At 42.9% G+C, this 15,286-nt stretch overlaps 1 pseudogene; it reads right to left on the minus strand.

The window, feature by feature from the left end:
* Window positions 1-61: 61 nt before the first annotated feature.
* LOC140906818 (large ribosomal subunit protein eL42-like) lies at window positions 62-365 on the minus strand (annotated as a pseudogene).
* Window positions 366-15,286: the final 14,921 nt, after the last annotated feature.

The raw sequence follows: 15,286 nt of genomic DNA on the forward strand, positions 1-15,286 counted from the left end.
TTGTTTTGTTTTTTCTTTCCACATACTTTAATGGATTCGATAACAATGAACAAGATGGAGTTTAGAACTGGATCACTTGGCCCTTTCTCTTCTTGTCTCCTCCCAGCTCAAAGTGCTTAATGGCCGCAGTTGGGCTCCACACACGCAAGCCTCAGCACAATCTTCTTCGTGGTCTTGGCCTTCTTATGGAAGATAGGCTTTGTCGGACCACCATAACCACTCTGCTTCCGATCATATCTCCTCTTTCCCTGAGCATAGAGAGAGTCCTTGCCCTTCTTGTATTGGGTCACTTTGTGGGGCTGGTGCTTGCCACATTTCTTGCAGTAAGTCCTGCGGGTTTTGGGGATGTTCACCATCTTGCCAGCAGCAGCGTTAGTAGCACAGATTTTTCTACAAAGCCTAAAAGCTGTGGCACTCAGCTTTGCAACACCTTAAGTGCCTTTGTAGAGGCCACCCCTAGACTCCCTTGTACAACGAATGGGGAGAGATAGGTGCCTGAGAATGCAATCCACAAAATAGGCAGCTCCCGTGCTAAGCTAAAGGAAGGTGCCTCTCTCTGCTTAGGATCCCTAGCCATGAATCCTCTCCTGGAGTCAGGTGCCTAAGCTATTTTTTGTAAGAAATGTTCGAGGTGGAACCTCCCTTATATCTTTCAGACTAGTGGTTAGCCCACTCACCAGGGAAATCAGAGATGTAGGTCAATTCCCCCTTCTGCCTGTAGCAGAGAGAGGATTTGAACTGGGGGTCTCCTAGCTAGTGCTTAATTTGTAATGAAAGAGGTTCCAGGGCTCAAACAATTAGATGCTGGCGCTCAAACAATTTTTTTACTTTCATAACTGTTGTGGCAAGCTCAGAGGTGTCGGGGCTATGAATTGCCAAGCCTAGAGGTGCTAGGCTCAGCTCTGGCAAGCCATGGCACAAATGAAGCACTGCTTTTAGCTCTCAGGAGTGTGTTCTAATCACCAGGGTCTTCTAATGTGGGGCTCTCACAATGATTCTTGTTGAAGCTGTTCCACGGTGTATAACTACTTAAGTAATCATTGAGGTAGAATATGAAAATGACTACGCTGGTGGTTAGAACTCTGTCCTACAAAGAGGAAAATCTAGGATCCAGTCTGATTCTGCAGTTACTATTTAAGTACATATACAAAGTGGAACAGCCTCCTCAATCTCTCCTGTGGGAGCCCTATATCAGAATAACCCATTTCCCAATCGTGAGGGCTCTTCTGAGAGCCCTACTCAGGCAATAGACGGGGGAATTGAACCTAGATATTCCATATCCCTAGTGAGTGTTCTCCCCACTGGGCTAAATGGGAGGTGGCACCATCAGCTTCTCCACTGGACAGATTTTTATGGGGTGCAGTCTGATAGATGTGCTGATTACTTGATTGGGCAATATAAGCAGGGCAATGCTTTCCACTATGACCTGGTTTGAGGATCCCAGTGAGGCTGAGGCATAAGTGAGGCATGCAGGCATCTAGAGTGACTTGTTAGTTGCATACCCAGTGGCAGAAACTTAGGTGCCTAAGGAACTTTTACAGCAAAAAGTTAGATGCCGAGGTATTTTAGGTCCCTACAGGATTAAGCAGCACCTGAGTGGGGGTTTTGAGGATCTCAGTGATGCCTAAATCTTGGATTTAGGTGTCCAAAGTGGAAAGTTAGGCACCCACATCCTTTTGTGGATCTGGGCCTTATTGTGCCATTGTTACATTTTTCTGGATACCATTGATACAACCCTCAACCATGAGGTAAAAATGTCCTTCAGTCTATTCATCACCAACATCAACAGTGCTTAAGTTCTCTCTCGCTGATGCAGATTCATAATGCTTTATTTTTTTCAGCTTCAGGTTGAATACATCACCAGGCAAGAACCACGGATAATCTTAAAAAATAACAATCCAGGGCAAGCATATGGAATGCACAGAATAAAAACATTAACCAAATAGAGAAACATTAACAATAAGTATAGGTTACAGCTTCTCATTTTGTTGTTCATTTGGATTCCAGAGTCCTGAGTCTCCATGTAACACCAGTTTTATTACAGTAGAGCTCTCCTGACAAAAAAACTGGAATAACACAGTAGAGAATCAGACGCTAGATATGACTCTTAACATGTTCACTAGCATTTTATCCCCTTTGAAGCACTACATGAGAGAATCAGGGAGGCTTCTGCTGGAGGACTTTTATACAGCAGGACACCCAAGTTACCTCTGTTTCTGCTGACCTATGATTACTACACCTGTCACTTATGTAAATTAGCCACAGCTAGGTTGGCTGGGTGCTAATGGAAACCAACGATTAGAAAATGGTTGAAATCAAGTTCAGACTCTTTCTGGAGGCAAATAGAAAAAAACAACCATTGATTCCCCATGCTGGTAAGAGCCTCTGCTTTTACTAGAAGATGTTTTCCTTCCAGCTTTAGCTAAGCTCTAGTCTCTTTGTTAATAGATAAATCCTTAAAGAGAGAGGAAAAAAAGAAGAAAAATTAGAATCCTTTTTACTCTGAAGAAAGGTTGAAAAGGTAGCAAGCTGTATGATTTGAACAAAAGTCCATGAAAGGCATTTTACTGTCCTATCTATATAGACTTCACTCACACATTACCCTAATAAGAAGATGACTTTTCTCTGTGGAGAAAGAACTATATATGAACATGGAATACTCCTCAGGATTTGTCTGTACTGTACTGGTTTAACTAAACAGGATTTGTACTGGTTTAACTAAACTGCTTTAAAATCGATTTAGCTAAATAAGTGCAAGTCCCTACTGTAGATGGACTTAAACTGATTTAAGCAAGAGGTAAATTGGTTTAGTTAATGTGGGTAAATTCAGGAAATCCTCCACCTATGCTTAATCCATGCTGCCCCTCCACACCCTCCAAAGCGTCCACATTTAGTAACACAAATCCACATATCGTTGAGTCCATCAGTTTACTTATGGCTCTCAGAATTAGCTTGGAAGGGTTGGTTGTGGCACAGATCCTAATGATACTTTGTTGCAAGAACTTGTGCCTTGTTGGGAGGCCATAAGTTAATTTTTAAAGTGGATCATTAAAGTAAGTCAACATAATGTTGCCCTCACTTTCTTAGCTCTGCTGTATCTTTCACTAATGAAAAGGGATTCTAGTTTTCTGTGATTAAACAAACCAAAATTCTCTCCTAAAGACATCAAAATCTGCATTTTTGCACAATTGAAATGAAACACTGAACTTTATCTCCCCTAGGCACAATATATGTAGCTATCAGCTGAACACGTTTTATTGATATGCAGTAGAACCCCGTTTATCGGAGCCTCCGTTATCCAGCTTTCTGTATTAACCAAGCCACCAGCAGCCCGGGGCTGACTGCCCAAGCCCTCCCAGCTTAAAATCAGGGATAGAAAGCTCTTTGCCAATTCTCCTGATTATCCCAATTTTTGATTATCTGATCTGGCCCCAGTCCCAATTAGATCAGATGAACAGGGCTCCACTGCAAATGTAAAGCATATTCAAAAATCAACCACAAGAAGGGGAGGTTGCGCATACTGAATAAGTGACACTGATAACATTCAGTAGAATTTAGTTAATACATGTTTTTATTTTTTCACAAAATGTAAAAACTAAAGATTCTCTGCATTTTCCCGTGGCAAACAGATTTCTAGGATCCCTGCTAATGAATACACTTGAAGGCAGGTAATTTTAGTGGTTAGAGTAGTGGACTGCCATTTGTTCATAGGAATCATGGTACAATAACTTTTGGTAACTGCATTGAGCCTCTTTGGTAGCAAGCTTGTTTGTTGCGTGTGATCTAAATGTTGGTTTGAATATTAGCAGCAAGTCACTGCAGGGAAAGCAATAGTCATTCATATGACAGGAATGGATGGTCATTGTCAGTATGTGTTAGCGGGTTGAGGGGGCCTGTCAATAAATGGGCATGTGTAGTTTGTCTTTACTGGCTAGTAGCCTTTTTCTTTTGTTTTTAGTAGATCTGAAATTTTCAAGTCTTATTCTTCAGCAGTTTCCCTGTAGGTCTTAAGAGAACTTTGGAGTTTAGGAGGAGGAGTTTGATTTCTTGAAGGGAAAATCAATTTAGCTAATTACACAGCTAATGATATGCAACTGGGAGAGAGATGGTCTGCAGTGTATTGACTTATAGGTTCTTATAAAATGGATGATGTGTTTGCTTATGCACTGTGTCTACTTTTAAAAAGATGTTTTTATGTAATTCTTTCCTGACTCTTCAATGAGACACTCATGTCTTTCTAGTCTATTTAACAACTTTGTACTCTTGGAATGCCATTATTAATATCAACAACGCAGGATTAATACACCAACTAGATTTTTATTACGTGATCAAATCCCATTCACAACATACACCTTGTATGAGTAAAGGCTGCGTGGTTTTAAAGGTGATTTGAGATGGCTTTGCTCCAGTCTATACCTGGTTTCAGAGTTTATTTATTTTACCTGCAACCATTAATGATATATACATTAACAGTACAGGAAGATACAATCCATGCACCCTGCTCTAAATGTCAGTGATGTCAGCTCTTGAATAAGAAACAGAGAATAATGAACATGGGTCTTAGCCGTTAAGTAAAAGAGAAATTGTCCACCCAGAGGAGACAGCATTTTCTAATGGTTGGAGTGACAGTCTGGGAGTCTCAATAATTCTTTAAAGATAGATATCATGCTATACGTACAGGCATAACTATGCAAATGAGATGATGTAAAATTAGTATGAGAGTGATTATACATTCAGGTTCTGAGCATGCCCAGTTAGCCTGATGACTCCAGAAGCCTGAGCCGTTTGCTTGTGTAGCTAGTAAAAGTGTGCTAGATGCTGTACAAATGTACATGGAAAATACTGGGTTACATCCATTTTGAAGTAACTCTGTTAGTTTCAATCGCTACCCCTCTCTCAAACTCTCCTTGGGAGGAAAAAACAAAAGCATTAAATAAATTTCAATATTTTTAAAATCTCACTTGCTTTTTGGACATTAACTAGCACAAATGCACATGCATATCTTTTGGAGGACAGTACTTCCCCCATCCTGGATTGGACTATGGAAGGGGTGTTATCTTCACGTCTCCCATTCCTGCCTCATCCCACTTCTCCCCCATCTCTCTTCCCACTCTTTTCCCTCCTTTGAGCAGCACTGCATCTGACTCTTTTCTCCTTTTCCATCCATGTTGTTGTCATCTACTATCCACCCAACTCCTTTCCATCAGCCTTCCTCTCTGATTTTGATTGTTGCCTTTCTCTCTTCCTTTCTTCACAATCTCCCACAGTCATCCTCAGTGATTTCAACATCCATTTTGATGACTCACCCTAACCCTTAGGTGCCTGGTTCCTTACCCTCACTTCTTCTTTTGATCTGCAGCCCTGGTTCAAGTCTCCCACTCACCAAAAGGGCCATTCACTTGACACAGTCTTCACCAAGCAATGCTCTCTCAGTGTTGTAGAGCTCTCCCTTTCTGACCAGCACCTGGCAATGCTGAAAGGGACCAATTAGCACCCATCCTCATGCCCCATCACTTGGTCTTTCCTTGACTTCCAGTCCATTAGCATTGATAACTTCTCATCTGCTCTCAGCCCTCTCCTCCCTGCCCTTTCTTCCCTTTCCTCCATTGATACGTTTTTTGATTCTCTCCAAGCTTCACTCTCCTCTGCCCTTGATTCTTGCCCCTCTCTCCCATCAGAAGGTTCACCTGGCCAATCCCCAGCTCTGGCTCACCTCCAACAGCCACTTGCCCCACTCCCGCTTTTGTGCTGTGGAGCATCTCTGGTGGAAATTACATGACCAGGACGACTTCCTCCATGACAGAATTGTTCTCTTCTCTGTAATTTCCCCTGTCTTCCTAGCTAAGCAACTGTACCTCTCCATCTTAAGTGAATCTGACACCCACAATCCCAGCCACATTTTCACCACTTTTGACTCACTCCTCAACCCCGTCTCACCTCCAACCTCCAATTCTCTGTCTGAAGAGGATCTAGCCAATTTCTTCCAAGAAAAAAATGACAAAATGTGTGTGTGATGCAGGTAGAGCCACTCAGCCCCATTCCAAAGGTGCCAATGGAGCAGGAGAAATTGACAAAATGTGCTCTCTCCTCCTCCTTCCCAGTGCAGAAACAGAAGTTGCTCATCTACTCTCGTCCTGTAATCCCTCCCTTTGCCTCACTGTCCCCATCCCATCTCCTGATCTCCCTCATTCCCAGTTTCATCTCCTCCCTTACTCTTTTCCTTAACCTCTTCTTTGACTCTTTCCCCTCACTTACATACATGCTTTAGTCTCATGTAAAAATAAAATAAAATAGATAAAAACTGGACTGCCTTCGTCTCTGCAACTACCCAGCCTTCCTCCTTTAATCTCTAAGCTCATTGATTGTGCTGTTTTCAATTGCTGCCTAGCATTCCTCTCCAGTAATTTCATCCTTGACTGTCTCCAATCTGGCTTCCAACCCTTACACTCCACTGAAATGGCTCCTGACAATGTTTCTAAAAATGGCTTAGTTAAAGCTCAGAACCACAGGAGTTCTCAAACTGGGGGTCGGGACCCCTCAGAGGGTAGCAAGGTTATTATATGTGGGGTTGCGAGCTGTCAGCCTCCACCCCAAGCCCTGCTTTGCCTTTAGCATTTATATTGGTGCTAAATATGTAAAAAAGTGTTTTTAATTTATAAGGGGGGCGGGGTCTCACTCAGAGGCTTGCTGTCTGAAAGGGGTCAGCAGTACAAAAAATGGAGATCCATTGCACTATACCATTCCCATCTTCCTTGATCTGTAAGCTGCCTTCAACACTGTCTACTATGCTTTTCTTCTTGAAATCTTGTCCTCCTTTGGCTTCTGTGACTCTATCTTCTCCTGATTCTCTTCATACTTCTCTACTTGTTCTTTCAAAAGATTCTCCTTATCTCCCCTCAAGTTTTCTGTGATGGTTCCATAGGGGTCTGTCCTTGGTTTCCTTCTCTTCTTCTGCTACGCCTTATCTGTGGGTAATCTCACATACAGACACAACTACCATCTCTATAATGATGTCTCACAGATCTACATCTCTACTCCAGACCTGTCTCCTCCTACCCAAACTAAAATCTTAACTTGTCTCTCTGACATCTCCTCATGGATGTCTAGCTGTCAGCTCAAGTTAAACATGGTTAAAACAGAGCTCCTCATCTTCCCTCCTTTCTTTTCCCCGCACCTCCTTTCTTCATCCCTTTGGACAACACCTTCTTGCCTGTCACTCAGTTCCATAACCAGACATTGTCTTTGACTTCGACCTCTTTCTAGATCCTCACATCCTTGAGTCTCTTTCTGCATAGCAATCTCTGAGATAAGATATTTCCTGTCCATCCACATGGTTAGAATTCTCCTCCAGGCTCTTATCACACATCATGAATACTTCAATATCCTTTCCTCTGGCCTTGACCAATGGAATCTTGCCCCTCATATCTATCCAGAATGCTGCTGCAAAAATTAATCTCTGATGGGCTCCACCTAATGAAAAGAGGGAAGAGCATCTTTGCAAGCAGGCTGGCTAACCTAGTGAGGAGGGTTTTAAACTAGGTTCACTGGGGGAAGGAGACCAAAGCCCTGGGGTAAGTGGGGAAGTGGGATACTGGGAGGAAGCACGAGCAGGAGCGCGCGAGAGGGCGGGGGTCCTGCCTCATACTGAGAAAGAGGGACGATCAGCGAGTTATCTCAAGTGCCTATACACAAATGCAAGAAGCCTGGGAAACAAGCAGGGAGAACTGCAAGTCCTGGCACAGTCAAGGAATTATGGTGTGATTGGAATAACAGAGACTTGGTGGGATAACTCACATGACTGGAGTACTGTCATGGATGGATATAAACTGTTCAGGAAGGATAGGCAGGGCAGAAAAGGTGGGGGAGTTGCACTGTATGTAAGGGAGCAATATGACTGACAGAGCTCAAGTATGAAACTGCAGAAAAACCTGAGTGTCTCTGGATTAAGTTTAGAAGTGTGAGCAACAAGGGTGATGTCGTGGTGGGAGTCCGCTATAGATCACTGGACCAGAGGGATGAGGTGGACAAGGCTTTCTTCTGGCAACTCACGGAAGTTACTAGATCGCAGGCCCTGGTTCTCATGGGAGACTTCAATCACCCTGATATCTGCTGGGAGAGCAATACAGCGGTGCACAGACAATCCAGGAAGTTTTTGGAAAGGGTAGGGGACAATTTCCTGGTGCAAGTGCTGGAGGAACCAACTAGGGGCAGAGCTCTTCTTGACCTGCTGCTCACAAACCATGAAGAATTAGTAGGGGAAGCTAAAGTGGATGGGAACCTGGGAGGCAGTGACCATGAGATGGTAGAGTTCAGGATCCTGACACAGGGAAGAAAGGAGAGCAGCAGAATATGGACCCTGCACTTCAGAAAAGCAGACTTTGACTCCCTCAGGGAACTGATGGGCAGGATCCCCTGGGAGAATAACATGAGGGGGAAAGGAATCCAGGAGAGCTGGCTGTATTTTAAAGAATCCTTATTGAGGTTACAGGGACAAACCATCCCGATGTGTAGAAAGAATAATAAATACGGCAGGCGACCAGGTTGGCTTAACAGTGAAATCCTTGCTGATTTTGAACACAAAAAAGAAGCTTACAAGAAGTGGAAGATGGGACAAATGACCAGGGAAGAGTATAAAAATATTGCTCAGGGATGCAGGAGTGAAATCAGGAAGGCCAAATCACACCTGGAGTTGCAGCTAGCCAGAGATGTTAAGAGTAACAAGAAGGGTTTCTTCAGGTATGTTAGCAACAAGAAGAAAGTCAAGGAAAGTGTGGGCCCCTTACTGAATGAGGGAGGCAACCTAGTGACAGAAGATGTGGAAAAAGCTAATGTACTCAATGATTTTTTTGCCTCTGTCTTCACAAACAAGGTCAGTTCCCAGAGTACTGCACTGGGCAGCACAGCATGGGGAGGAGGTGACCAGCCCTCTGTGGAGAAAGAAGTGGTTCAGGACTATTTAGAAAAGCTGGACGAGCACAAGTCCATGGGGTCGGATGTGCTGCATCCGAGAGTGCTAAAGGAGTTGGCGGATGTGATTGCAGAGCCATTGACCGTTATCTTTGAAAACTCATGGCGATCCGGGGAAGTCACGGGCGACTGGAAAAAGGCTAATGTAGTGCTCATCTTTAAAAAAGGGAAGGAGGAGGATCCTGGGAACTACAGGCCAGTCAGCCTCACCTCAGTCCCTGGAAAAATCATGGAGCAGGTCCTCAGGGAATCAATTCTGAAGCACTTAGAGGAGAGGACAGTGATCAGAAACAGTCAGCATGGATTCACCAAGGGCAAGTCATGCCTGACTAATCTAATTGCCTTCTATGAAAAGATAACTGGCTCTGTGGATGAGGGAAAAGCGGTGGATGTGTTGTTCCTTGACTTTAGCAAAGCTTTTGACACGGTCTCCCACAGTATTCTTGCCAGCAAGTTAAAGAAGTATGGGCTGGATGAATGGACTATAAGGTGGATAGAAAGCTGGCTAGATTGTCGGGCTCAATGGGTAGTGATCAATGGCTCCATGTCTAGTTGGCAGCCGGTATCAAGTGGAGTGCCCCAAGGGTCGGTCCTTGGGCCGGTTTTGTTCAATATCTTCATAAATGATCTGGAGGATGGTGTGGATTGCACCCTCAGCAAGTTTGCAGATGACACTAAACTGGGAGGAGAGGTAGATACGCTGGAGGGTAGGGATAGCATACAGAGGGCCCTAGACAAATTGGAGGATTGGGCCAAAAGAAATCTCATGAGGTTTAACAAGGACAATTGCAGAGGACGGAAGAATCCCATGCACCGCTACAGACTACGGACCGAATGGCTCGGCAGCAGTTCTGCAGAAAAGGACCTAAGGGTTACAGTGGACGAGAAGCTGGATATGAGTCAACAGTGTGCCCTTGTTGCCAAGAAGGCCAATGGCATTTTGGGATGTATACGTAGGGGCATTGCCAGCAGATCGAGGGACGTGATCGTTCCCCTCTATTTGACACTGGTGAGGCCTCATCTGGAGTACTGTGTCCAGTTTTTGGGCCCCACACTACAAGAAGGATGTGGAAAAATTGGAAAGAGTCCAGCGGAGGGCAACAAAAATGATTAGGGGTCTGGAACACATGACTTATGAGGAGAGGCTGAGGGAACTGGGATTGTTTAGTCTGCAGAAGAGAAGAATGAGGGGGGATTTGATAGCTGCTTTCAACTACCTGAAAGGGGGTTCCAAAGAGGATGGATCTAGACTGTTCTCAGTGGTAGCTGATGACAGAACAAGGAGTAATGGTCTCAAGTTGCAGTCGGGGAGGTTTAGGTTGGATATTAGGGAAAACTTTTTCACTAGTAGGGTAGTGAAACACTGGAATGCATTACCTAGGGAGGTGATGGAATCTCCTTCCTTAGATATTTTTAAGGTCAGGCTTGACAAAGCCCTGGCTGGGATGATTTAGTTGGGGATTGGTCCTGCTTTGAGCAGGGGGTTGGACTAGATGACCTCCTGAGGTCCCTTCCAACCCTAATAGTCTATGATTCTATGACCCTGTCACTTTGACCATGTCACTGCTCTCTCTGAATGCCACCACTGGCTCCACCTTCTATATTGCATCAAACATATGCTGCTCATCTCCAATTTCAAGGCCCTTCATGACCTATCATCTCTCCTTGACTATGGAAATGTTGACTCCCATCTCTGATCAGCCGACCAAGTCAGCCTCTATTGCCCACTTTTTACAGTTTCAAACAAGCATCTTCATGCTTTCTCCCGTGCTGCTCCTCACTCTTGGGAGGAATGCACGGTAAACATCTGCAAATCTATCACATTATTCTCCTTCAAAACCCTCCTTAAAACTCTCCTTTTTTGTGAGTTTTGTGATGCCTACGAAATGCTGGTGTGCTGAGACCACTGCCTACCATGTTGACCAATATTGTCTCAGTTTCCTTGTACTCCCATGTCTGTCTGTATCTATCTGTGGTCTCTTGTATTATACTTAGATTGTAAGCTGTTTGGGGCACAGTCTGTCTTTTTGTTCAGTATTTGTACAGCACCTAGTGCAATGGGGTCCTGCTCCATGACTAGAGCTCCTAGGTGGTATGGTAATACAAATAAATAATAAAATGGTTGCAAAGGAGGATATCAGCTCTTTGGCCTCATTTACAAAAAATACTTAGTCACACAGTGTGGCACTGAGAGCAGAACTGGCCATAATGGTTAAGTAGAATTACTAAATGCAAAACCCAAAATGCGTCCTAAACATGGGTCTATTAGGGATGTGACAAATCCACAATGTGTGGGTGTGTGTTTCTTTAAGTTCCATGTATAAAAGCTATCACAATTCAGTGAAGGCCAGGTCTGAATCCGAATAATGAATGTCTTGTGGACCTTGTGAGAGCACACTTGAAGCTGGCTTTCATTTTGCACCACTAATGAATAAGGCTGTTGGAGTATGAACCATACTTATCTCTTGCTTGTTGTTGCAGACTAGTGTGCAGAACTATTTATAGTTGTAGACAGTGTTGGTTGATTGGTCTATATTGCAGCAGGGCTCAGTATCCAGGGCCCCATTATGTTAGGCACTGTACAGCTGAAAGCTGAGACTAGTATTCCATGTGCCAGGTGAAGGCTCTGGGAATGGTGTGTGTGTGAGAGAGAGGTATAAAGGAGACTAACATGCCCTCTCTCCCAACCTGCAAGATGGCAACATGTGACTGCTTGAAAATGGCCAATATCCTGTCTGTCTTATTAAATAATGTCTTCTATTGGCAGGTTGGACTGCTGGTTAACCAACTGTCAACAAAGATAGCAGTAGAGGAATGGCTGTGGTCCAGGAACTACCATTGCCTTGTTATGATAGTCACTGGACTGGGTACGATGGTACTGGAGAGTCAGAAAGCCAAGGGCCCTAGAACAGATCACTAGATGATGGACAGTGACACTGGAGGCTGGGAAGAGGTTGGTATGCAGAAGACCACTGTGACCCCTCTTCCATTGTAAAGACTAAACCTGGCATTGCTAAAAGGGCTACGCTGTCTGATTTGTACAACGTTTCTTGTAGAGTCTTTATCAATGACTGGAGGGCAAGAGAGAATGGAGAAGAATGTCAACATGTATTGGCATCAGAGAAGCAATAAGACTCAGCAGTAACAGATTATTCTACATTGCTAAACAGTGCATAAATTTAGTGGGCAGGGATGAAAGAGAACTGCTCTAGACTCTCTTCCACAGCTAGCAGAATCTGCCTCAAGGAGCTCAAACTGTCTTATTGCGTGTCTCTGATCACCTCAGCAAGTTTGGACTTTGGGGAATAGATGGATGTGGGTTGTACATACTTTGGGTTGCAGATGAATAACATCAGACTCAAGACATTCTGTAAAAGAAGCCTGTGTGAGGATGGATTCAACGTGGCCGAACGTGCTATGTGCATTTTCTTATGTTTGTTGTGGGAAATCCATTCAACAGAATAAAATAGCACTGTTGTCTTCATTCCCCAATCCTACCGTTACTCACCATTTTCTATTGTCATTGGGCTGGATTCTGCTCCAGGGGAAATCAGTAACAATTTTGCCATTTACGTCAGTGGGAACAGGATTGGGTTCACTGTGTTAACTATCCAATATAGGGCCTGATCCTGCTTTCCATACTCTGGCAAATTGGCATTGAAATCATTAAGGATATGGGCTCAAGCCTTTATATGGTAAGCTCCTTAAGACAGGGTCTTCCTATGTGTGTAAAGCACCATGCATATCAGTGGTGACCAAAGAAGGAGGCTTGTGTTCGAATGCGGGACTTATCCAATCACTTCATCTGTGGTTGTAGGTATGCCACATCCATCTCACTTTGGGCCAGAAAGGTTATCCTCAAGCAAATTGCTTCAGCAGCCATGAAAGAATCATTTTTTGTCTTTGGTAACTGTAGTATAACGGTGAAGAGAAACACTGTACAGGAATCAACACTCTCTTCTGACTCTCTAGAGACCTCTGAACAATGGGACAAACTAAAACTTCCATTCATTCGTTGAAATGCTGACTTATTTATTTTTCAGAAAGAGCTGGCATGTCATCTTATGGGCTGAACAACGTGCACATGACAGGTAAGTAACATTTTACTTAAAAAACCAGATGTGAAATTCAAGTATTCTGTGTGCAGGAACTCCTTCAACATATTTCCTGCTAAGGGAACAGAATCAATTGTGTAGAGCAGGTTGGGGTGGAAGTGGGAATGAGTGCGGGAGAGTTGCCTTATTGAGAGTTCCTAGTCCTAAATCAATAATTTCCATCAGAGAAGGATCAGAGGCCCTTCATCACAGAAATGAAGTGAGATGATCAATGTCTTAATATTTCACGTCTGAAGGAGAACTCTTTATATTTTCCTTGAAGGGGGAGTGATTTTTTTACCATCAGTTCTATTGACTTCAGTGGTATTGCATGGGGTCTGAGAGCAGAATTCGTACTATTTTATCAATGAATTTAGTGCTAATGAATTGAACAAATTGAGTCAGGCACAGGGACAAGCAGGTGCTGGGGAAACTGTGTCAATCTTCAGAGGGGTAACCGTGTTACTCTGGATCTGTAAAAGCAGCAAAGAGTCCTGTGGCACCTTATAGACTAACAGACATATTGGAGCATAAGCTTTCGTGGGTGAGTACGAAGTCCGACAAAGTGGGTATTCAGCCATGAAAGCTTATGCTCCAATACGTCTGTTAATCTATAAGGTGCCACAGGACTCTTTGTGTCAATCTTGTATTGCAACATCACTGGCATTCAACGTATTAGAGCAGCCACTGCACAATGTGATGAGCTTATTTTGTGTGTGTGTGTGTGTGTGTGTTTGGAAACTAGGGTAAGAACAGCACACTTGTGTTGCTTGTGAACCAGATTTAAATTTGAACTCTGGTCACCAGAGGTGAAAAGATAGTTTGCTATCCCAATGTACACATTGTGCTATCCCACAATAGGACCCTTTTAGGACCTTATAACTAAATTCTGCATCATATACTACACCTATATTTATCATGGGACTTTGATTATAACAATTAAAGTCTACAACAATGTTTTAAAAAATATTTTTGCTCTGAGAAACAAAAGACTGCATTTGACTGTAAGAGAATTTATAATAAAGTTATTAAATGTGATCCGGAACAAACACTTTCCACAGATCATTTGGATAAACTGGCTTCTGGTGTAAAATTCCATTGACTTCAGTGGAATTGCATTGCAGTTACATCAGGGGTGAATTTGGCTCACTAGATTTCATAATAACCTCCAACTGTATGATTTCGCCAGGAATAAAATAAAACTAACTACTTCCCAAATAAGAGCACCGATCCACTTAAACAAAACAAAAAACGTGCCATCTTAAGTAGAAACGTTAAATTATGATTTTTGTAGAAAAACATGTTAGTTTAATTTCATACAGACATGGGTATGTATAGTGTATCTCTCAGAGATTGTGAAGAGGGAGAGACAGTGCCCGTACAAGATGAATGGAAGGAGCAGCTTTGACTACACTCCCGTGTTAACAGGAAGAACATGGCAACCCGTTTCATGATCAGCATAAAATAAAAGGCTTTCCACAGATCATTAGGACAAACTGAACTATGGTTTGCGTGAGTGCAAGTCCATGGATTTCTGTGGATTTCTACAGTTAGATGAGACAGTCCCACATGCCTAAGAATATCAAATCAAGTTAGTCTGGAAAGAATTAAAAGAATGAGAGTAAGACATGATTGGGTCCTACTCCATATATATCTGCAATTGATGTCATTGGCAAAGATGAAATATTCAATCGTCATATTCTACCAACTATGGATTTTGTACAATATACTATAATAGAGCTGTATGCCACTCAAAAACAACCTTAACAGGGACCACCATTACCCACTGGAACTTGCACCCTAACTTTATAGATATATGCCAATCTTGTCCACTCATATTTTCTTATGCGGTACAGAAGATTATCATGGAAACTATTTTTGACTTCAGAGATCCATGAAATTGGCAGAATTTTTTCTATAGTTAGTTCTGCAAAAACTGTTAAACTTCAGTGAGGGCATGCTTATATTTGAAACAACATGCCTTCTATATGATGATACGTTAAAGGGACCATTAAAGGTTGGAAAATGTGTGTTATTTATTAATCAAGGACAGCTGCTTTTTAGTTTGCTAACCAAAATTTTTGGAGATAAATTTCAGATAAAGTGGTCAATCCAGAGCTCTCAAAATTTTAAGTAATTAAGAAGATAAATCAGGGCCCTAATATCTGCAGCAATGCATAGCTGAGTTAATGCCCATTAAAGTATATTGGAGTCTTTCCAAAGAC

This window comes from Lepidochelys kempii, chromosome 1, assembly GCF_965140285.1.
Source record: "Lepidochelys kempii isolate rLepKem1 chromosome 1, rLepKem1.hap1, whole genome shotgun sequence".
In the NCBI taxonomy this organism is placed as follows: Eukaryota; Metazoa; Chordata; order Testudines; family Cheloniidae; genus Lepidochelys; species Lepidochelys kempii.